Source organism: Prionailurus viverrinus, chromosome A1 (genome assembly GCF_022837055.1).
Source record: "Prionailurus viverrinus isolate Anna chromosome A1, UM_Priviv_1.0, whole genome shotgun sequence".
Taxonomy (NCBI): domain Eukaryota; kingdom Metazoa; phylum Chordata; class Mammalia; order Carnivora; family Felidae; genus Prionailurus; species Prionailurus viverrinus.
The window spans coordinates 194,762,936-194,787,569 of record NC_062561.1 but is presented as its reverse complement, the minus strand read 5'-3'; the positions used below and the strand labels follow the sequence as shown (position 1 = coordinate 194,787,569).

At 39.3% G+C, this 24,634-nt stretch overlaps 1 protein-coding gene and 1 pseudogene across 4 annotated transcripts in view; both read left to right on the top strand.

Moving 5' to 3' along the window:
* Positions 1-24,634, top strand: part of GRIA1 (glutamate ionotropic receptor AMPA type subunit 1) — a 299,786-nt gene that overhangs the window by 103,129 nt on the left and 172,023 nt on the right. The gene's annotated exons all lie outside the window — the stretch shown is intronic.
* On the top strand, positions 20,105-24,258 carry LOC125172832 (adenosine deaminase-like protein; annotated as a pseudogene).

Below are 24,634 nucleotides of genomic sequence, written 5' to 3'. Positions count from 1 at the left end.
AAGGATTTACTTACATTCTGACCCAGTCCTAGTTATTCAGAAACTATTAAGCAGATATATACAATTTGAAATTGTTTTCCAGAATGAATTTGAAGAGGGCAAAGGAGTAAGTAGAGAAGTCAGCTAGCCCTTCCTTGTCTATGTAGGATCTTTCCTATAACTACCCCCCGCCCCCCGCCGCCCATCCAATTTAAGCCTACTTTGTATCAGGAATTTTTTTCTGGCTTCTTTATTGCCTTTCTTTAGGGCATAATAATAATGAGTTTAATTTGTAGACCACTTGTAACATTTCAATACCATTCCAAGGACATTCACTAAGGAAATGGCCAATGTATGCTGAGCACCAACTGGTCACTCAACGCCATCGGTAGCATCGGGTAGTGCAATGAGTATCCCACAACAGCCCTGATGAACACCCACCATCCCAATTAGATTGGATCCTCATTGACAGGTTCTCATAGCACCTAGATTCCCTGCACAACACTAAGTCACACAAATGCAATAATTATTTACCTTGTGTATGCTATTTTCACTCAACTATGAGCTGCAGGAGGATTGAGATGGCATCTGTCTGGTGCACTGCTGAATTCCTAAAGCCACGCTTAGTGTCTAGGACACACACAGAAAATATATTCAATAGACATGTGCTGGAATGAATGAAGAAAGGAAGGAATGATGATCTAGGTAGGAGGAGGATGAGTTTGAAGAGTGTACTGTTATTTGAGGAAGCAAGGAAGGAAGGTGTGTAAAGAACCCGAGAGTACATAAAGGCAAGTACCTCCAACAAGAATCCCACATAGGGCAGAAAGTAGGCCAGATTATTAAGTCTGAACTAAGAAAGTAGAACAATCTTTTGTGATTGCAACTTGAAAGCAAAAGCCCAAACCAGGATGTATCTTGCAAGACAGAAAGTACATTAGGAAAAAAATGCTTTAACTCCATCAGGCAGAAAAAGAAATGGGCTATCCCTTTTAGTCTGAGGAAATAGAAAGCAGATGACTAGTTTAAAAAGGTAAAAACATCCAGGGCTTTATTCTTTCATCCCACCTTAGTTTTTCTTGCCCAGTTATAATGTCAAAGGATGTGGCACCCAGAAGGGGTGGGGAGGAGTCTGGCACTGACACATAAAGGGCTAATGAAAGATGATTTTAGGAAATGGCTCTTTCACAGCAAGAAGCTGTACCCCATGAGCTGTCCAGGCCACGGCCTGTTGTTTTTCAGAACTCATAGAAGGTGGTAAAGGTCAAAGAGTGTCTGTGAAACCAGCAGATGACTCTAGAGTCCACTGAATCCCTGCCCAGGGGCCTGACAGCACAGATTGTTCTGCAACCTCGTCTTCTCCATCTCCTGTGGGCAAGCAGGAGCTTTTGTGTCAGGAGACCTGAGTCTAGTCTCAGCTGTGCCACTGTGTCTCTTTTTGTGATTCTGAGCATGCTACTTTACGTTTTAACACCCTCAGTTTCCTCCTCTTTAAAATGGTGAACAACTGGTTGGTAGGATAAGAACATTTTCAATTTCTTTCTCTCCTGAAATAACACCTAATTCATATGCAACACACACACACACATATACACACGTTATATGCATAAGACATACAAAACCAAGTGTTATTCCAAGTAATAAAACAAGACTCAATACTTCCTTCCCCTCTCCCTTTCTGTCCCAGATTCAAGTGCTCATGGGGAATCACTTTGAACTTTTTCAGCTACTTCTCCTGATATTTTTACCTTCATATCTCTTATATTGCCTTTTCCTGATTTTCCAAGTTTAGATATTATTTGCTGACTCCTCACCATGACAGATGAGGATTGGGCTCATACCCATTCATCGCCACTCACACTGTTGCCATTTTCCCACCATCATATTTTTGTTAAACCAATACCCAGTGTTTACCCTATAATGACTAGATAAATACCTTTACAACTGAGCTAAATAGTGTACTGAAACTTTTTGTTTCCTGCTTTGTTTGCGCTGTTTTGTTTGCTTTGTTTATTTTGTTCTTTGCATTTTATCATTGACTCAGACCCAAGCTTTCTGAGCAAACTGTGGAACTGCTCTCAGTTACAATCATGCATTTCTGTTACAGTGCTTTCCCCCAGAGGTCTCCCTCTTGGACCCCATCCTTTTTACTTCAGCCTGGCCTCGCTTGTGTGGGAATCTCAGGGGACCTGTCTTCTTGGGACTGACCTTCACATTCTCCAGCACATTGGCTCTCCTTTTCTACATATTTCATTCTCTGCCCTCTCATTTCGGTGGATTGAATCCTCCAGTAGCTTCCCAAGAAAGAATACAAGGAGGTAAATTTTTAGATCTTGCGTATCTGAAAGGGTTCTTATTCCACCTTCAAACTTCATTGATTGGGGGTGAGATTCAAGCTGGGAAATAATTTTCATTCAAAATTTTTCAGGTGGTGTTCCATTATGTTCTGTTTTCTACTGTGGCTGAAGAAAGGCCAGTGCCATTCTGAGTGCTTCTTCTTTATATGTGATTTGCTCCCCTTCTCCCATTCCAGAAGCTGTTAGGATCTTTTCTTTGTCTCTAAAGCTCTAGTAGTTTAAAATGATGGGCTATGGTATGAAGCTTTTTTATTCATGGTCATTCAAGATGCTGGGCACTTGGTCAGCTTTTTCCATTTGAAAACTCAAAATCCTTCAGTTTTATATTTTCAAGGTAATTTAGTTGATAATATTCTTCCCTTCATTTTTTCTTCACTTTCTTACTTTTGTTTCCTAGTGGCTGTATGTTGGACTTCCAAGAGTTTATTTGTTTGACTTGAAGCTATTTACTGGGTGATACCTTCAACTTTATATTTTAGCATTTTTATTAATTAATCTATTATATTAACTTCCAAGAGCTCTTTCTTATACATTTGTCATTCCTTTATTGCAGCATCCAATTCATGCTTCTTATCTCTTTAATAAGAGCATAGTTTTTAAAGTGTTATTTTGGCCCCTGGATTGTGCCTGTTCCCTGTAATCTATTTTGTTCTGTTTGCAAATTTTAGTTTCTACCCCTGCCGCATATGTAGAGCCCTTTGACTATCTGATTTTTTAAGTCCCAAAAAGTCAATAAGATGCTCTACATGCAAGGAGGAAGGTGGCCAGTTGGTGGCCTGCACCCTCAGTTATACCTAGTGACCACAGTCTGGAGCCTCTCCACTTCATCTTCTTCACTGTCAGCCTCCAGGTCTCTGCTTGGTGGAAAAGGAGGGCATCATCTGGCCATCTGGCTGGGTGAGAGGTTCTGGGGCCTTCTACCCATTTTCCATATTCTAGTCCTCAGAGTATAGAGTGCTTCAAATTTCTAGACCTTTCTGGTGATCTGAGGTATGACTGGCTTGCTTCTTATTGACTCTATCCACATCCTCTGCAGAGAGGTAAGCTGCTTTCTTTAACTTGCTAAGTCAGTTGCCCTTCATTCAATCACTGTCCATCTTCTAAATGTCTTACTTCCTTTGTCTACTCTTGCCTTTTCTCAGTTTCCCTTTGTTCTGTTGGCTCATACCTATTTTATTCATTTGCTATGATCTTTGTGAGGTTGGGGAGAGACGGAAAAGACAAGCATGTATTTTCAATCTGATGTGCGTAGATAGGCACATAGAGCATATGCTAAATCAACATTTTATTGCAATTTTAGATTTACAGAAAGTTCTTAGAGATAGTTCAGAGTTCCTGTGTACCCCATATCTAGTTTTTTTTCTTCTGTAATTAAATCTTGTAGTAATATGGCACATTTGTCAAAACAAATCAACCAATAATGGTATATTATTATTAGCTAACACTAAATATTTGGTTGGCTAATCCTTTGGAAAGATGGGTATGTCCAGCCCACATTTAGGAGTAGAGCGTTATGCTCCATTTCTTTCAAGGCAGAGAAGCTACATAAACTATTTGGAATTTTGCCTAGGAGATTTGAATATTCTTCCCCATTTATTTACCCATTTAATCATTCATTGATATCAATATGGTTTTATGGATATTTATTTTATACTTTGGGTTATAATCCAATACTACCTCATTGATTTTGTTGCTCAAATTGAGAAATGCTTTGTAATTTTAAACCTGTATTTAAAAGTGAGATATGATTTAGAGAATATAATTATATTCTTGAGCTCCTTACCATATAACAAAATGCTAGGCACATATGATTTAAACAGTAAATACTATTTGGTTAACTTATCGATTAATTTTAAATATGTATTAAATCATTTCCAAATGTCTACTGTCATGTTCCATGATGGGTTACAGATGCATAAGGCTGCCTCAGGACCTATAATCTTATTAGGAAAATAAACATATACAAAACAATGAGAAAATAGGTCAACACTTTACATAGTACCAAGCTTGTGTCATTTTCACAGTTTGAGAGTGACAGATCTCAGAGACTGAGTGATCAGTTTGGATGTATCAATCATGATGTCCCAGAAGAGACTGAAAACAATTTAGACAGAAGGAAAGGGGAGGTGGGGAGTCTTTTAAGCACACAGAATATAACAAGTTTGAATCTATTCAATTTGAACATGTTCACAAATTGTCAAATTAAAAGCATTCTAAAATCATCTTTCCTTTAAGAAGAATATCCCATAGCCTCTTTATTTTTGTTTTTCTCTTTCTGTCCAAAATGTGCATGACAGAATCCAGCAAACAATAATCCTCTATTTTTCCATTGCGGTTTTGAGCTGCCAAAACCCCTTCACAGATTGGCTCATGGATCCCCACAGTTGCCACTGTGAGAGAGGCAATTACAAAAGATATTACCTATAGCTCCATTTTGCACATGGGCAAAGGAAGACCTCTGATTTGCAGTGTGTTATGCAAGTTGCAAATGGGATAGGTGGGTCTAGAACCCAGAACTCCTGACTCCAAATCCAGCGTTCTCTGTTCATTATCCTGGGTGTTTCTGTTTGGGAAACCTTGGATGGAATGGGAGATAGGAGAGAGAGACCCTGAAAACATGTGCCCTTGCTTTCCCTTCTCAAGTAAAATTTGATGTGAAAGCCTCAGAGACCAAGAGACGCTACCAAGGCTTTGTCTTCCTTTCTTCTCAGGAAAAGAGCATTCCGCGTCACTGTTCTTTGCCAGTTTAACAGGGTGTTTAATAAAAACCACACAGGACTTCCAAACCTGGTCCTATTCAGGGAAGCCAGCAATGGTACTACTTAGCTATCACTTAGGCCGGTGGAGGCTAGAAGTGGACACAGATCTCTCCTTACCTGACACAGTGAACATTCTGAGCCTGCCTGGCCCCATGGCCTCCCCAGGCATTCTGCACACTTGGCTCTCTGCTAGGAAGGGAGCAGAGAGAGCAAGCAAACACCAGCAGGAACGCTTCTTTAAGGTCCTTTGAAGGGTTCACTCAGCGGGAGAGTGATGGTTTTGAAATTTTCAGCTCAGCAGAGCCTTAAGCCCTGTTTTAAAGGGAAGCTTTGGTCAATAGAAATATGGTCCTTAGAACTCACTTTCCCTCTTTTCCTTTGTATGTTTTAACACTTAGTACGTTTGGGGACTACCTGACTATGAATTCGTTATTGAGACTTTCAAGAGTCAGGATCTCTGGAGGTCTGTGTCATGGATCCTGCACCCCCTTTTGCTGTTTTTGAGAGTCTGTTCTCCCCAGGATGGTTGCCTGTGGGGGGTCACCAAATCTTTTTCAAGAACTCAGACTGTAGTCAAAGTGCCAGGGGTCTGTATTTTGGTCCCTCCATTTCACAGGCATGTGGCTTCAGACAAGTCACTTAAAGTCTCTAAGTCTCACGTTCTCCATCTGAAAAAAGCAGTAATAGGAGTTCTTGCTGCAGAGGATCACTGTGAGTATTCAGGGAGCTAATACATGGTGCCTTGCCCATAGAAATAGTCTTTAAATGTTAACACTATTACTAGCTATTATTGAGCAAATTTCACTACTTCTAAGTGCCAGACAAAATATCAAAATGGATAAAAGACCACTCCTGCCTTCATGCCATCGTCTAGAAGAAGCTCTTGAGACTGGCATGTAGACAATCAACCACAAATAATACATATGCAACCAAAAATGCTAAGGCTTGGTGAAGAGGTATAGTCAGGCAATGTGGGGGAGGATCCAGGGATAAAATAGCACAGGCTATTGGGGCTGATACCTTTCACTGAATTTGGGTAGTATCAGAGAGGAGATAACTGAGGTTCAAATTGTGGGTCATGTCTAGTGAGTCTTAGAGGAAAGAAATAATAAATAAGCAAGAAAACAGCAGGGATCTAAAGAGAGAATAACATCCACTTGTAGGAACATAGGTGCAAAAGTTTGATAGACAAGACTGAAAACAGTTAATGTTCAGAATAGGGAGAACTTTGAATGCCAAGCTACAGAACTGAGGCCATAGCTGAGGTTCTAAGGCAGTCTAGAGGAGAATAGATTTTTATTGGTATTTATCAGCCTCCCTTAAGTGCATTTGGATTTGCATTTCCTTCTCAAGATTTCTTCCCGCCTTCCCTTCTTTCAGTAAATATCTATTACACTCCTGAGTTCATGATGTGGTCCACTGAAGAGCATACAGAGGTGCCTATCTGTCCTATGGTACTTTAACAAAATTAAGTGAAGGTCAAACCATGGTGACTGGCATTAAACAGTATAGGTTTAATCAGGGTTCACCAATGTGGGGCTACTGACTTTATATAATTTCCTTCCTTCAGCCAAAAGCTGACCTAAAGTCCATTGCTAATTCTAGCTTAATGCTTTTTATCACCTCAAATAGATTATTCTGTCCAGAAAAATTTATTGAGCCTCTACTAGACTAGATTCTTTAGAAAGCATGAAAGAAGTGTAGGTCACAATACTTATCCTAAAATACTGTAATCTTGTAGGTGGATAATACTCATGAAATTGTTTGAAAATGGTACAAGCCTGCCAGTGAGTTTGCCTCCAATTCAGATATCTAAATTGATTGGTTACATAATATGGAGATAGATTTGGGGTGGTCAGAAAGGGTCAAGATCATAAGTAAAGGTCAAGAGAAAGTACGACTTTAAAGTAAGTGAAAGGAGAGGAGAAATAGCTATGGTCAGAGTCCTGGGACATTTGGAGTCCCAGGGGAAAATGAGGAAAATTATCAATTTGACCAAAGAGTGTGCAGTGAGATGAAGTTGGCTAGATTAGGTAGGCAGAGGTACTGAGTGCCTTGGATGCCCAACAGGACTGGTCACAGGTGGTTTATAGTGTAAGCCATCTCCTCCCGTTTGGTAATGGAAATCTGGAGATTGTAGAGAATGGCTTTCAAATAGAAGGAAAAGAGAGGTGCTTTCCAATCCAGAATTTCATTAGGAAAGAATGTCATGTGTCTACCAGGTTTCTCACCATGTTCCTCAAAGAAGGCATGGAGAATTTCAAACCATTTCCACCAAGGGGAATTAATTCATAGAAAATGATGGTCTCAGAGTTTGGACTGAAAAATGAACATCCTGATGGGACCAAAGATAAGTACCTGTCTGTTCCTTGTCTGGCTAGGGGCTGGAGGGAAACCAGGAAAGAAAGCAGATAGATGTCTGCCACCTTGAAACGTTGCTGCTAAAACTTTATTTCAGAGTTTCCCTATGTCTGGCAGCCTATGAATTTGGGTTAAGGTAAACTTTGCACAGATTGCCAACCTGAATCTTCCAGACCAGGAAGGTGACGCCTTCTGTTTATTTCAAATGTAACAATAGCCTTGACTGTCAGAGTTGCGTCAAAACCTTTAATCCCACCTGGAACATCCTCATCTTGGTCTTCAGGGACATTCTTGTGTTATTTGAAAGTACAAGTCTAATCTGATCAAATACTTGAGGGTAAAGCTGATTCCCCTTGAGGTAGTGAGTTCGCCATTACTGGAAGTTTTCAAGCAGAGGACCATTTGGCAGGGAATTTGTCACAAGAGAATTTATCAGTGGTGTCAGAATGATGATAATAGCTAACAATGAGGATGACCTGGGTGCCAGGCTCTGTATTTAACACTTTACATGCTTTCCCTGCTATATCTCTATGAGGTTAAGGGTTGCTGTTATCCATATTTTATTTACTTATTTTTGAGAGAGAGAGAGAGAGAGAGAGAGAAGAGAAGAGAAGAGAAGAGAGAGAACATGAGTGGGGAAGGGCAGAGAGAAGGAAAGAGAGAATCCCAAGCAGCCTCTGAACTGTGGGATCCCACAAACTGAGATCATGACTTGAGCCAAAACCAAGAGTTGGGCACTCAACTGACTGAGCCACCCAGGTGTCCTGATCCACATTTTATGAACAAGAAACCAGAAGCCCAATGAGTTTAGAATCTTTCTACCCACAGAGTTTGGAATCTTGCCAAAGATTCTATAGCTAATAAGTTGTGGAGTTAAGATTTGAACCAAGCCTGTCCATACTCTTATTTAACTTTTTATTTTCAGAAAAGTGCACTGAAGTCCACGCTTTTCACAGTGATACTATACTAAAATGACTTTTATATATCTTCTAGGCTGGCTATTTCATAATTTCACTGCTAAAGATGAAGCCTCTTTGGTTCCTGACCTTTCACTGTGACATGAAGGACTTGGGATTAAGTTTCATTTACTTGTGTATATGTTTTTTTGTTATCATGGTATGTGTCTAAGACAAAGATGAAAATCGAATCAGAGTTTTTTTTAAAAAAATGAGAGGACAGCAGAAAACATTTCTTCAAACGTTTCTCCAACCCCAGAGAGCTAGGGCTTCAACAAAAGAACTTATAAGTAAAAGAGTACACAGCCAAGGGGTCCAACAGCAAATCCTAGGACTCTGGAAGGCCAGGTGGGAGAGCTGGTTTGCCACTCAGCTCAAACCCTTGTTCACAGGAGAGTCACAGGCAAGTCCCTGAGATGACTGTAATTTTTCAGGTTGGAAGAAACCTTAGAGCACCCTCCTCCAGACTGTTTTAAATTATGCTCTACAGGAACAAAGAACTCAGAGTTTACTCTTCAAATATTCATTGTGAACCTACTGTGTACAGGAGCTGCCTCTGGAATGCTCTGGGGGAAGGAGGAACAAAGAGACAAATTTGCCCTCTCCTCCCCTCTATCTGACCATGCCCTCCATTATCATCTGCTTTGTATTGGGATTGCAGTCAAGATTTATTTTAAAGAAAAGACTACAAAGCCTAAATTCCTTTTAAACAACGTCTGTTCTAACATTCCCACTTGACAGACAGAAAAACCATCATCGCTAGTAAGTGGTCATGTGTGGAGTAAGACTCTTCCCACTTTCACTGTATTTCATACTGTCCTGGACTTCAATTCCCATTATCAATGATGGAGCAGTGGGACCAGATCCTCTCTAGTGGTATTTTCCAAGGCTAAAGTGTTTTAATTTTCTGAATTTCTTGAACATTCACTATTTGCCCAGTATTTTCTTTGGTCACATAGCAGTCATGGCTTTTCAGTCCTTGATGGCTATAATTCCTTTTCTTTCTGTCTCTCTGTGTTCTTTGTATTCAGGCTGGGGAGCCATATTGGATATCGGTCTGGGCTTTGTTTAATCATACTGAGCTTATGCCATGGGTCTCAGGGAAACTGGGAGGATCAATAGATTATCACAATTACCTGTCTTTATGGAGTGTTCAAAGTAATGAGGGCCTAAGAAGCTGGAGCCCATTTTCATATTGAATATGTAAATACCTACAGATCTGCTTTACAAGTTCTAGGACGTCCTGGAAGGGTGTCCATATATCTTACATCAGGACTGTTGGCCTTGAAAGCATGGTGTGATGGTTAGCAACCGACAGGCCTACCTAACCAAGAATCCAGTATATGCCATTTGCTACTGGCTAGCTGTGTTCTTGAGCCTCAATTTTCCCATCTGTGAGAGAGATCCAATAATTCTTGAGTCATAGGAACATTTAACTGGTATGCAGAGAGTTTAGTACAGAGTTAGATATATAGTAAGCTCTCGATAAACAGTAATGCTATTAATATATTTTTTGTCATGGTTTATAATCTCCAGGAAGCCTCAGAATGAGTCCTTTTTCAGGGAGTTTCTAACAGTATGAGAGAGAGAAAGGGAGAGAGAGAGAGAGAACAAAAGAAAAGGGTTTGAGAAATAGAATTTGATGTGTTACTTTGGCATGGTTTTAGTTCTCTATGTGCAAATTAAGTTGGTGGCCTTGAACTTTCTCAAGCTGTTACACTAGAATAAAATCAAGCTCAGTGTTCATGACTTCCTAATCAAGCAGAGGAGAGTTACCTTCAGAAGTTACAAAATGGCAGCTCACAGATGAAATGTGTGTGCCCCACAAAGGTTTCTAAATTTTTATGTATTTATGTATTTATTAAAGTTTATTTATTTTGAAAGACAGAGAGCATGCATGAGAGAGGGGGAGGGGCAGAGAGAGAGAGAGAATTCCAAGCAGGGCCCGTGCTATCAGTGCAGAGCCCAATGGAGGGCTTGATCTGTGAATTGTGAGATCTTAACCTGAGCCAAAATCAAGAGTTGGCCACTTAACCGAGGTTTCTAAATTTTTAAAAATTAGTTGCTAGCTTTTTAAAATCCAGGTATTTCAGGGGCACCTGGGTGGCTCAGTGGATTAAGCACAGTCGGACTCTTGATTTCGACTCAGGTCATGATCTCATGGTTTGTGGAATAGAGCCCCACGTGGGGCTCTGCACTGACAGCATGGAACCTGCTTGAGATTCTCTCTCTTACTCTCTCTCTCTTTGCCACTCCCCTGGTTGTGCAAACACATTCTCTCCTTCTCTGTCTCTCAAAATAAATAAACATTAAAAATAAATAAAATCTAGGTATTTCATTTGAAAATCTAGGTTTCTGGCTTCTCTCTCATTTTTTATTTTCTTGAATTATGAAGTCTAACATACATACTCAAAGCAAAACTATATAGCTCAGTTATCACAAATTAACTCCAAGTAGCCACCACCCAGGTCAAGAAATTTAATGTTGCCAGCCCCCGGGGAGCTTTCTCTCACCCCTTTTCAACACTATATATAGTCCCACCAAAGAGATTCTCTGTTGACTCATCACCTCTTTGTTTTCCTTTATAGATTTTCCACCTAAGCACACATTCCTAAATGTCACAGTTTAATTTTGCCTACTCTCTGAAATTTATATAAAGGGAGTCATTAAGTATGATGTTCTGTGTGTGTATCTGTTTTCCTTTGCTCAGTATTACACTTATGGGATTCATCCATGATATTGCATATGGGTATATTTTACTGATTTTCATTTCTGTATAGGATTCTATTGTATGAATGTGTCACAATTCATCCATAATTCTACTGTTGATGGACATGTGGGCTCTTTACACTTTTGAATAATGACTCTATAAATACCCTTGTATATGTCTCTTGGTGCACATGTGCACGTATTTCTGTTGGATGTAAACCTAGCAATGATATGAGAATGTTCTGTTTCGATAGATACTGCCAAATAGTTTCCAAAGTGGCTGTACCAATTTACACTCCCACCATCAGTATGTGACAGTTCTCAATGCTCCAAATTCTCTCAAATGCTTGGGATTGTCAATTATTTTAATTTTAGCTCTTGTGGTGGGGGTGTAGTGATAACTCATTGTGATTTTAATTTGTTTTTCTCCTGATTATTTGTGAGGTTTAGCTTCATTTCATATGTTTATTGAAGTGTTGATATGCTTCTGAAAGTAGTAACAGTTCATGCCTTTTGCCCACTTTCCTACTGGGTCATCTGTGCTTTTCTTACTGATTTAGAGATGTTCTAGATATGAACTCTTGGTCAAGTGTGCCTCTTGTAAATATCTTCCTTTATTTAGCTTATATTTTCAGTCTCTTAACAGTATCTCCTGATGTGAAGAACAGAAATTGTTCATTTTAACGCAGTCCAATATACCAGTTTTTTTTTCTTTTATGGATAGTTTTATATTCTGTTTAAGAAGACTTTTCTTACCCTGAGGTCATGGAGATATTCTCCTGTATTACCTTCTGGTGGCTTTATGTTTTCCCATTCACATTAACATTCCATCGGGAATTGATTTTTGCATATGGTGTGATATAGGGATCTAGAATCAATTTTTCCATATAGATATCCAACTGATGGCCTCATTTATTGAAAAGTTCATCCTTTCTCCACTGAGCTTAAGTGGCATCTTTGTCATAAATCACGTGACCAAGTACATGTAGTTCTGTTTCTGGTCTTTCTTTTCTATGCCATTGGTCTGTTTATGTATCTTAGGTCTTATATTTAACCTATCTTGATAGAAGGGATAGCAAGTCTTTCCACCTTTTCTTCTTCAAAATTGTTTTGGATCTGTTGTTAGACCTTTACATTTTTATGTAAATTTTAAAATCAACATGTTAAATTATGAAAAAAAAATATCTATAGGGGTAACATTTGAATGGGTTGGCATTTACCTTACATATCAGTTTGGGAGAAGTGATGAATTTAAATATCAAGTCTCTCAATCCAGTAACATAATATATTGCTCCATTTATTTAGATCTTATATTTCTTTCAGTAATGTTTTGTAGTTTTCAGTATAGAAACCTTGCACATCTTTTGATAGAGTTATTTTCTAAGTAATTTTTTTTTTGATGTTATAAACAGTATCTTTAGAAATACTACGATTAGAGGCACCTGGGTGGCTCAGTCAGTTAAGTGTCCAACTCTTGGTTTTGGCTCAGGTCATGATCTCATGGTTTGTGAGTTCGAGCCCCACATCGGGCTCTGTGCTGACATAGTAGAGTCTGCTTGATGTTCTCTCTCTCCCTCTCTGTGTCCCTCTCCCTCCCCTGTTTGCATCCTGTCTCTCTCTCTCTCTCTCAGAATAAATAAATAAGCTTTTTAAAAAAATGCTATAATTATTTGTTGCTGGCATATTGAAATAGAATGATATTTTATATTGATTTCATGTCCAGTGACCTTGCTCTGTTCATTGAGCAATTCTAATATTTTCCTGTACTGTTTTTTTGGTTTTCTATGAATATAGTCCTGTCAGCTGTGAATAGTGACAGAATTATTTTTTCCTTGCCACGTTGGTCATGATATTATCTCTTATAACCTGTTTACTAATATTTTATTTAAGATTTTTTTACCTGGATTTGCAACAACATGAATGGAACTACAGAGTATTATGCTAAGCAAAATAAGTCAGTCAGAAAAACAAATGCCATATGATTTCACTCATCTGTGGAATTTAAGAAACAAAACAAACAAGCAATGGGGGAAAAAAAAAAGAGAGAGAGGCAAACCAGGAAACAGACTCTTAATTATAGAGAACAAACTGATGGTTACCAGAGGGGAGGTAGGCAGGGGGATGGGTGAAATAGGTGATGGGAATTATTTCTCATGAAGAGCACAAAGTAATGTATAGAATAGTTGAATCACTATGTTGTACACTTGAAATTAATATCACACTGTATGTTAACTAACTAGAATTTAAATAAAAGTAAAAAAAAATATTTTTCATCTTGATTATGAAATGAAGTACCTGTAATTTTCTTTTCATATCATGTCCATGTTCGATCCAATATCAAAGTTAGACTAACCTCAGAAGAGTAGGGAGTGCTTCCTTTTCCTATTTCCTGAAAGCATTTATGTCAGGTGGGTGTTAATTATTCTTTAAGTGTTCAATAGAACTCTGAAGAGAGGTAAGCTGGGCCCAGAGTTTTCTTTGTGTAAAGCTTTAAATGTCTTTCATAGCTATGGCCCTAGTCAATTATGTTACTCTTCTTGTGTCAATTTTGGTAATTTATACTATGTTAGGAATTTGTCCATTTCATCTGTATTTTCAAATATGTTGTCATAAATTTGCTCATAATATCCTCTTTTTCATGTCTGTAGGACTTGTAGTGATGTTACTTTTTATATTACTGACATAACTTGCTCGCTCTTGTACTTTCTCTAAGATTCTTTCCAAGGTTGGTTTTGACTTTGTTTTACTTTGTTTCCTTCTCTCTTGCCTTTAGTTTACAGGGTTTTTTTTTTCCCCTAACTTCTTGAAATGGTTGTGTAACTACTGAGTATTCTTTATAGCTTTTCTTATTTTCTAATATATGCATATTTAAAACCATAGATTCCCCTCTAACGATAGGTTTTACTGTGTAATTCATTTCTTGCCTTCTTTCACATTTACTAATTTTTACATTTTTTTCACTTTTTACTCCTCTATTAATTTGGAAATTAGACATCCTTTAAATATTTTTGTGGTTACATTAGACCTTTAAACATTCATTCTTTACTTATCAAATGTTATTGTGTATTGGCATTCATATACTCTTCCCAGAGAGTGCAAAGACTTTGAACATTGTAGCTTTCTTTATTTTCTTGCCAATGTACATGCCATTATTGCTACATATTTTTGTGTTTTTAAACTCAACAATATCTTATTGTTGCTCTTTTATTCAGTCTGTATTTATTTATATTTCTCCATATGTTTATAATTTTTACTTTTTATTCTATTCTGTATCTCTGCTTCCATCTAGAATAATTTTCCTTACCCATGAATACTGTCCTTTAATATTTCCACTACTGTGAGTCTGTTGTTAAGAAATATTTTTTCTTTTATTTGTAGAAAAAATGTCTTTTTTTTCACATTCTCTCTTGAAAGACGTCAGTGTTAGATATAGTCTATATTTGTAGTTATTTTCTCTCAGCATTTTAAAGATATAATTCAGTTGTTTCTTACAAAGAGTTGCATTGTTGACCGTTTTGCAGTAATCTGTCTCCTATTACTCTTTCAACTATGGATGCTTTTTCTTTTTTTAACTTTTTTTAGTGTTTATTTTTGAGAGACAGAGACAGAGCACGAGTGGGGGAGGAACAGAGAGGAAGGAGACACAGAAGCTGAAGCAGGCTCCAGGCTTTGAGCTGTCAGCACAGAGTCCGATGGGGGGCTCAAATTCACAAACAGTACCATCATGACCTGACCCAAGTTGAAAGCTTAACTGACTGAGCCACCCAGGTGTCCCTCAACTATTGATGCTTTTAAGAGTTTCTCTCTGTCTTTGGTTGTCAAGAATTTGACTGAGTTGTACCTAAGTGTAATTTATTTTAATTAACATTATTTGGGTACATTGGACTTTTTGATATTATGTCTTAATGTCTTTTATCATGTTTGGAAAACTCTTGCCAATGACTCTTAGAATTACTTCTATATACTTCCTTTCTTCCTTTTTCTCCTAATGACATTCTAGTTACTTATATGTTAGGGTTTGTCACTCCATCCACTATATCTCCCGCGTTATTTTCTGTATTTTCCATGCTCTTCTCTTTCTTTGCACTTTAATACTATTCATTTCCTTTGTTCTATTTTGAAGTTGACAAATTCTCTTTTAAGCTGCAGCCAATCTGCCATTATTCCTATTAAATTCTTGATGTCAGTCTCTGTCCTTTTCAAGTTTTGAATTTCCTTTTGATTATTTTACATTTTTTAGGAGTCTGATGAAATTATCAATCTTATATTTTATCTCCAAGAAGATAGTAAGCATAACTGATTATAAATATATGTCTGATTAATATCTTGAGCCCCTATGGATTTGTCCCTATTGTCTCTTTTCTATTCATTTTTATCTATGTTATTTTATCTTCTGATGTAACTGGTTATTTTTTATTATGTGCTAGACATTGTATTTGAGAATTTTCTGTAGAAACAATTTGAGGCCCGGGGTAATGTTATCTTTCTATCTAATAGATACATATTTTCCTGTTGTACTAGCAATCCATTATCATTTTAATCCTGCTTCAGAGACTGAGATGATTTGAAGCTACACTGCAGTCCCTACAAGCACATGTCTATTTCCAGTTCATTTTTACTCCTTGGACAGCTCTTCTAGGTACCAAAATAAAGTGATTGTTTATCAGCCTTTTTTTATTGCCATTGTTTTTTGGTCCTGAACTCTAAACTCCAGCTTCTTATTTTTGTCTCTTCTTAGTTTAGCTGCTTCCTCTAGAATTGGTAAATGTCTCCAGGGAAAAAGTAGTTCCAAACACAAGACTTACCTCCCTGGCTTTCCTCCAGCCCTACATCCTGACTCTGTAATTCTTCACTCTCTTGTTAACTCATCCATATATTCAAGAAGATTTTTAAGTATTTTGTCCAGCTGCTCTAGTTGTCCTCCCTGGAAGTATTGGTCCAAATTATATAGTATCTCATTGACACAAATGGAGATCCTGTGCCTTCTCTTGAAAAATTAACAGATGTATCTACAATAGGCTGGAGCTGAGCCGTGGTTTCCCTCCTTTATATGAGTCATGCATTCTCCTACTCACCACAGTGTCCAGTGGGTAATTTATATTAGTCTAGTCACTGTTGGCATTTGGGATTGAGACTCTTTCCCTAAATCCTTTCTAAAGCAAAGTAGAAGATACTTTGAGTATCTTCTTAAAAAGTGTCAGTCTTAAAGAGTCTCAGTAAGGTACTACTTGACCTTCCCGGGCTTATTTCTTTTGCGTATGGAATAATACAGTTGGTAAATTAAGTTAGGGTTTAAAAAAATTGGGGTGGGGGGAGGCAAGAGCTACTAAAGGTATTCTTTTTTCCTGCACATGAGCATGGAGGGGCAGAGAGAGAGAGAGAGAATCTCAAGCAGGTTCCACATGCAGGGATCAATCTAACAACCATGAAATTGTGACCTGAGCTGAAATCAAGAGTTGGATGCTTAACCAACTGAGCCACCCAGGCACCCCTGTAGGGTTGTTATCATTCTGCTCTCCACGTCCCTGGAATATCTGGAATGCCTAATGGGCCTTGAACTACCCTGAGAGGACAGACTGCCAGATTTCACTGAGAGCTGGTATCTAGCCTCAGTCATGATGTGAGACCAGGAGAGTATTGAATGGAGGACTGAAGACAGGATGAATTAGAAACAGATGGTGTATATCCCCCATTGGGTGTGGGGTCCACTTCCAGAGAAGCTGCCAGTATAAGGAGTGTTAATGTCCTCTAGGGTGCCAAGTGGGGTGAAAATAAAACCACAAAAGATGAGGTAGAAGATTCAATTCTCCCTGTCAGTGATCAGAAAATCTATCTGCTCAAGGACTAGAGGGTTTATAATAGGTCTTGTCAAAGTTTCACTGGCATGGGAGAAAAGCCTACAAAGACTTTCAGGTTCCCTGTGGAAGGTAGAAATATGTGGTCTTATTTTAAAAAATGAACTCCTGTCCTTTGCTCAGTCTAATTCAGGGAAAATTTTCTAGGTATGGCTATTCTATGCAAAATAATCTGTGCCTTCAGGGAAATGGTGCTTTCTCTAATTGTGGTAGAGAGTGTAGTCTCCAGAGCTGGGCTCCCTGGATCCTAATCCCAATTCTGTGACCTTGGGCAAGTTATTACAATTCTCAGAGTTGTAATTTCCCCATCTATAAAATAGAAGTAATAGTGACATTCTCCTCAAAGTGCTATTGTAAGGATTTTAAAAAGTAATGCATAAAAAATACCTAGAATAGTGACTGGTACATAGGAGAATGCAAATAAAAGCTGCACTCCAGTCAGAGTGGCCAAAATGAACAAATCAGGAGATTATAGATGCTGGCGAGGATGTGGAGAAACGGGAACCCTCTTGCACTGTTGGTGGGAATGCAAATTGGTGCAGCCGCTCTGGAAAGCAGTGTGGAGGTTCCTCAGAAAATTAAAAATAGACCTACCCTATGACCCAGCAATAGCACTGCTAAGAATTTACCCAAGGGATACAGGAATGCTGATGCATAGGGACACTTGTACCCCAATGTTTATAGCAGCACTTTCAACAATAGCCAAATTATGGAAAGAGCCTAAATGTCCATCAGCTGATGAATGGATAAAGAAATTGTGGTTTATATACACAATGGAATACTACGTGGCAATGAGAAAGAATGAAATATGGCCTTTTGTAGCAACGTGGATGGAACTGGAGAGTGTTATGCTAAGTGAAATAAGTCATGCAGAGAAAGACAGATACCGTATGTTTTCACTCTTATGTGGATCCTGAGAAACTTAACAGAAGACCATGGGGGAGGGGAAGGGAAAAAAAAAAGTTAGAGAGGGAGGGAGCCAAACCATAAAAGACTCTTAAAAACTGAGAACAATCCGAGGGTTGATGGGGCATGGGAGGGAGTGGGGGGGATGGGTGATGGGTATTGAGGAGGGCACCTGTTGGGATGAGCACTGGATGTTGTATAGAAACCAATTTGACAATAAATTTCATATGAATAAAAAAATTTTAAAAAGAAATGCAAAAAAAAGCTGCTGTCGATAATTGTCTTATTAGTATAATTATTTAACAATATTTAACATATTAAGTCTCTCAGAGCTCTCATTTCTTATCTCTGTTCTACACCCTTTCACTTAAGTCCTAAACAGGATAACTTCACAAGACTTTTTCTTTCTTGGTTGGAGGCAAGGGCTATACTGGGGATTTGGAGTGTCTCTGTCTGACCCTGCTTTGTTTGGGACTCAAAAATCTCCACTGTTCTGTGAGATGTGATTGATTGAGGTTTGGCTCTCCCAAGCAATGAGCATTCCTGTGGCTAAAAGGGCTTCCAGCTAGACATTTCTGCAACCATAATCCAATTCTCAATTTTTTTTTCAGTGTAAAGCAGAGGTGGGAAACTGATTACCCAGTGGTGACTCCAACTTACAGATGTGTGATGGTTCTCGCAGAGATTTACAATAAAAGTTTTAGGTAGCTTTTAAAAAAATCATAGGATTGCACATAAGAATCCAGATCCTTAGCTTTTTTAAAAAAAGAAAAATAGGAAGATCTGGACCTGCTTTTCACTTGACAAAGTTTGGCTAAAGCTGAGTGAGCACTGGCAGGGAGAAAAGTGTTCTCTCATCTGCCCATTTGTTCATTTATGCTTCCTGCTGGGCCCTGGAGCTTACAACTGAGGGAAGCAGTGTGCTTCTCCAGAAAAGATGCCAGACCGGATCCTAAGAGCTGTGAGCCTGTAGTCATGACTGTGCTTTTAACTCATTGTGTGACCTTGGTGGAGTCACTCCCCCTGCCTGAGTCTTAGTTTCTCATCTGCAAACTTGGGAGAATGATCTCGTCTGCCTCTCAGTGATTTGGGGATGAGCTAAAATGGGAGAATGTGGGTCCTTTTGCAAAAAAGTAAGGAATTATTGCTATTATCTGTCATTTGCACTTCGGTAAGCATTAATGATTCCGGGACAAGTTCTGATGGACAAAAATCCTCGAATGCACAGGAGTGCTGGGAATGAACGTGGAGAGGGGACTCCATGATAAGAAAAGCACACAAAATAGACACAGCAGTGAACTTGAGGAATCTGCAGTATTTCTGAGGGGGCTTTGGGAACAGGAGAATTTGAAGAGGGTATTAACCAGCTCCATTTTATGGATAAGAAAATTGGGGCCCAAATGGAACGTGGACCTGTATATCAATTCTAGCTACCTGTGCCTTTGTACGTGTTCCTTAACCTCTCCGAGCCTCTGTTTCCTCATGCATAAAATGGTGTTCGACTCTATCTTACCATGCACTGTGAAGATTCAATGGAATAATGTGCTTTCAGTACCTAAAACATATTGTAAATGTCTATTAAATGGCAGCCGCTATTATTAATTCAATCAAGCGTATGCTAATTGAACCACTGGCAAATCAGGAAGTAGTTGAGAGAATAAGACATACTACCGTGGCTGTTTCCTTACCAGAAAAGAATTTTTCCTGAACCATACGGGGCTTCTTCTACTTCTTCTTGCATTGAGGGAATGTCCCCAGTATTCTTCCCAGCATTTGCTGCTAGGTTCATATGATACACAACCCTAGAGACCCGTATCAGTAAATTCTGACAGCCAGAGGTGGTATTAGCATTATAAAGTGTTTGCAGAATAGGACTAGTGTGCTTCCCCCTCATAAATCCTTAAATTATACCCCTACTCAGCCAGGAAGGAGAAATATGGGCCAAAAGAACACTTACTTCTTTTTGCTTTTCACTACCTTGCCTACTTCTTTGCACCACTGCATCTGAATATTAAAGCAAGAAGTGCTCAAGTTCCTCTGGGCTCCGGAAGGTTTGAACAAATTAGCATTCTTGGAGTCAGCCCTTCTTTTTGGACTAAACTCCCTTTTCTTTTCCTCTCAGTAAAATTTCCTGTTCTGGAGAGTACTTTCTCTGCCACGCCTTTCCTAATGTAATTCTGTTTGATTTCCAGCGAGCAGCTCCTGAAAGGAGCCGCTGAACCATGCCTCGGCAGGCGTTTCAATGCCTGAACACCAGCTTTCCAGCAGAAGCTGTTCCAGATGCATCTTTATATCCAGTAATCGTGCATTTAACCAAAATGAATGACACAGCATTTTTCTTCCTCTCTGTTTCCAGCCCATTAGACTTATTTGTCACCCATGGAAAAGCTCCCCCAGTTTGGGCTCCTGCCAAATCAGTGAACGTACAAATACATGCATCAAAGACACCTACACACACACACACACACACACACACATGGATGTAATAGATACCTAGTCTGCATCTCTGCACCAAGCATTTAACATTGCATTTCTCGACTTTATGTTTCTTCTGAAGTTGTAGTCAGCTGCTTCTTTCCTTATTTCTTACCTCCCTGTCTCCCTCTTTCTTCCCTTTTCTACCTCTACTTTTTTTTTCTCTACTTTTCCCAGAAACCACCTTTCTGTTGTTGTTGTTGTTGTTGTTAGTCGCCACAGAATCTTATGTTGTTTAGTCTTAAAGGAGCTTGAGATAATTTTTTGAGTTTATTTATTTATTTAGAGAGAGGGCGGGGAGGGGCAGAGAGAGAGGAGAGAGAGAATCCCAAGCAGGCTCCATGCTCAGTGCAAAGCCTGATGTGGGGCTTGATCTCACAACCATGAGATCATAACCTGAGCCAAAACCAAGGGTTGGGTCTTAACCAATTGAGCCAGCCAGATGCCCCGGGATGATTTTTTGTATAATTCTCTCACCTCAGGTTTGGGAAATCTGTGTGCCAGAAAGGAAACCATGCCCCATGGGTGGTTTTCCTTTGCCCTTAGGAAAATTCTTAAACTCCACTGTGTGGCTTGGACCCTGCCTGTTGCCTCAGCGTCCTCTCTACCTCAGCCTCTACCTGTAACCACAAAGGCCCTTCAGTCCCTGTCTTAGGGCCTTTACACATGCTTTTCTCTCTTCCTGGACAGTCCTTCACACATAGCATACACCCCTTCTTCAGTACTTCACCTCCTGTCTATTCTTTAAGTCTCAGACCACACACTATACCCTGTTCATTTCCTCCTGGTATTTATCACAATTTTTAATTATGTATTTATTTGAGAAGTCAGTTCCTAATGTCTCTTCATCTAATAGAAGCAAGATCTCTAAGGATAAACACCATGTCCTTGCCCCCACACCCTATTTCCTCAGTGCTATATACAGCATCTGGCATTTGAGAGTAACAATAGATGTTAACAATAAGGTAATAGCATCTAACATTTATTGAGAACTTACTAGTTTAAGGTATGCTGTTCTAAGATTTTTTTACCTGTATTTTTACATGTATTTAATACTTGCAACCATCCTGTGAGGTGGATGTGATTATTATCCCCATTTTGCAGATCAGAAAACTGAGTGGTCAAGTCAGTCACCCATGATTATATGACTGAAAAGTAGCAGAGCTAGTTTCTAACTTAGGCATTCTGACTCCAGCACCTGAGCCCTCGACCAGAACATGCTGGGCCTCTATTAAGCAGTCCATTAATATTCATTGAAAGAATAAATGAAAAAACATATCAAAATTGATTACTTTCACAACTAAGGTTACAACTTGAGTTGTTTGACTGATAATCCACCCCCCTCTCTATGCAGACAGACAGCCTCTCAGGTACCAGCAGAAGGCAGTTAAAAGAAAGAAGCAGATTAACAAATTGGTCTATTGCTGATAAGGACCGTGGTGGCGGGGGGGGGGGGGGGGGGGGGGGGGGGGGGGGGGGAGCTGTGATGTGAATTGTGGAGTGAAGTGCAAATCATCATTTTCAATTCAGGCAAGACCCAGTAGCAGGTGGAAAAACACTAAATTGGTTGAAGAGTTCTTAAGATAAGGAATCAGGTTCTTCAGAAACATCAAGTGGAATTACAGTTATTATCACTAACAAGTCAGGTGATTCTTATGCTTTGGATGGTATTTTCCAAACCTGATTTCATGATATAAGTAACCATCAATTTTATGGAACTGCTGGTCAGAATTTTAGGATGAGAGCTCCAGGAATGTGCTTTGTTCATTCTTGTATCCACAGCATGAAGGACAGAGACAGGCACATAGTAAGTGCTCAATAAATATGTTTAATGAATTAATGGAAAAATGTATACAAACAAATCTGTCAGCAGGAACTTACTGAATACCTGTTAGTAAATCTATGTAGTTTAAGCCACAGTGAGAAACACAAAGAAAAATAGTCAGATTCCTATTTATAGAGAGGTCATAATCTAGGTGGACCTACTAACCATTATCACGGTCAAAAAGTACCACCATCATTGGAGATTTGGTTGGTCTAGCTGCTGTGGTATGTCCCTTTATATATCATTACATCATTTTCATACTTGCAACAACAACAATCTTAAGTGACGGCACTACTACTTATCTCTATCCCTGGATGTAGAAACTGAGATTTGGAGATGCTAATTCCTTTCCCAAGGTCACAAAGCCAGGAACTGATGGATCTAGGATTTGAACTCACGTCTGTCTGACTCTGGAATCAACCATGCCAAATGTACTCCTCCCCTTATTTCCAGATCATCGTCTATGGGTGAGAGGCGTGGTGAGACTAAAAAGTTCGCATTTGCCGCTTACCTGAGTTTGGGATATTTCCATTCTTCACCTGCCACAATCCTATTTGTTATGTAGGTCCCAGATTCACTAACACTTTCCCCTGGAAGGCTTCTCAAGCACTTAACAACTGGGTTAGCTATTCCCCCCTTTATGCTCTCTTTGGAACTCTTCCTGACTCCTGTTCATAATGCTTCTTACCCCACATTCTAATCACTTATGTTTCCCACATACTCATATCCTGGAGTTCCTCCAGGATAGCAATCTAGCCTCCCAGGGCCTAGCACAGTGCCTGGCATGTAGTATGTCATTTAATAAAAACGTATGAATGAATGAATTTTAGGTAGATATTGCCATCATATGGGTCCAAGTAATATACAGCAGCAGCATTCAAAGGGAGGAGTACATTCCTGGGCACTAATTGAAGCCTAAGGACAAAGGATTTCTGAAAAGTTGGGTAGGACACGCAGGCAGTGCCACAGGGCGCTATAGTAGTTGTAATAGCCCTTGGTGGATGAGTGGAGGGCCACATGTGGTACCCGAATTGGCAAAGCAGCCAGGGAACTCCTGCTGAGGATACTATTATTCGTGGTGCTCCATGCTCCCCCTGCCCCATCCTCAAGGATTTGCAGGCACAAGGGCAGGAGAGACTCAAGAGCAGTGGCCCATCGTGGTGATGAAGCTGAGCCCAGAGCTACACATACAGCTAATTGTATCAAAATGGGGAAGAAAAGCGATCAGAAGGAAATTCAAACCACCACACTTACTGATTGAAATACGCTGTATTGTTTAGACAAAGAACAAAAGGTTTGAGGAACTTCTTATCCTGCTAATTTGTGTTGGAGGAAGAACAAGGGCCATGGAAGGCAACATTTTACTCGGAATTACCTAAAGTGGAACTTCATGCCCACTTGAATGAACTCATTGGTTCTAACACCATGAAGAAATTAATAGCCAAAAAGCCCAGGTCTTAAAATCCACGATCCTGTCATGAGAGGAATGTTTCCACATAGTTCAAATTACTCATCAGCTTACTACTAACCATGAAGATATGCTCATGGTTACAAAAGATGTCATTAAAGAATTTTTAGAGGATGGTGTCAGGTACATGGAGCTAAGGAACACACCAAGAGAAAATGCTGCAGGCCTAGGAACACTTTCATAGAATCTGTACTGGAGGGTGTAAATTGTCCAACAAGAAAACTTAATACATTGATGGCAAGTATTTGATAGCAATAGGCAGACAAGGTTGGCCCGTTGGTAGCCAAGGAGACTGTTAAACTTGATGAAGAGTTGTACCTTTCTACTAAGGTTATAGTTCTTGACCCTGCCCTCAGTGGAAACCCTACCACAGGACAAGTTAAGACTTCCTGGAACCTCTTTTAGAAGCTAAAAAAGTATGTCTGACATTAGCATTACGTTTTTCAGAGATTCTACCTCCCCCACCCCCAAAAAGCCACTCACAAGTACTCCTGTACTTGCTTCCTGAACAGAATCTGGCATTGGACTTTTCTTAACTGCTCTGAAGGAGGATCCCTGGATCTGGTGGCCTTTTGAGGCAACACTCAATGCCTTTGGGTAAAGGTTAGGACTTCAGGTCCTACAGACAACCTTCTGTCTCTCCTTCCTGCAGCTTCCAAGTTGCCACCCATTTGTAGGGAAGAGTACTGTCTTAAAAATGTAAAAATCATTTAGAAATTGTTATAAAAAGTTGAATTGAAGGCCATGTGATTATTAAGCTTCCTATCCCTGAATGTTTGGACTGTGTGAAACTAGCCAAGTTATTTATGCTGCCTACACCAACATTTTAATCCATACTTTTGAAATTACGTAAATTAGAATGTTGGGAATTCCAAATGAGGTAATACATTAGGAATTCAGCAAAAAGCTCCGTTCTTTGTACCTATTCAGTTGTTTATCACAGCCATTGCTGTTTATGCTGCTACTTGTCTTCTAGTATTATCA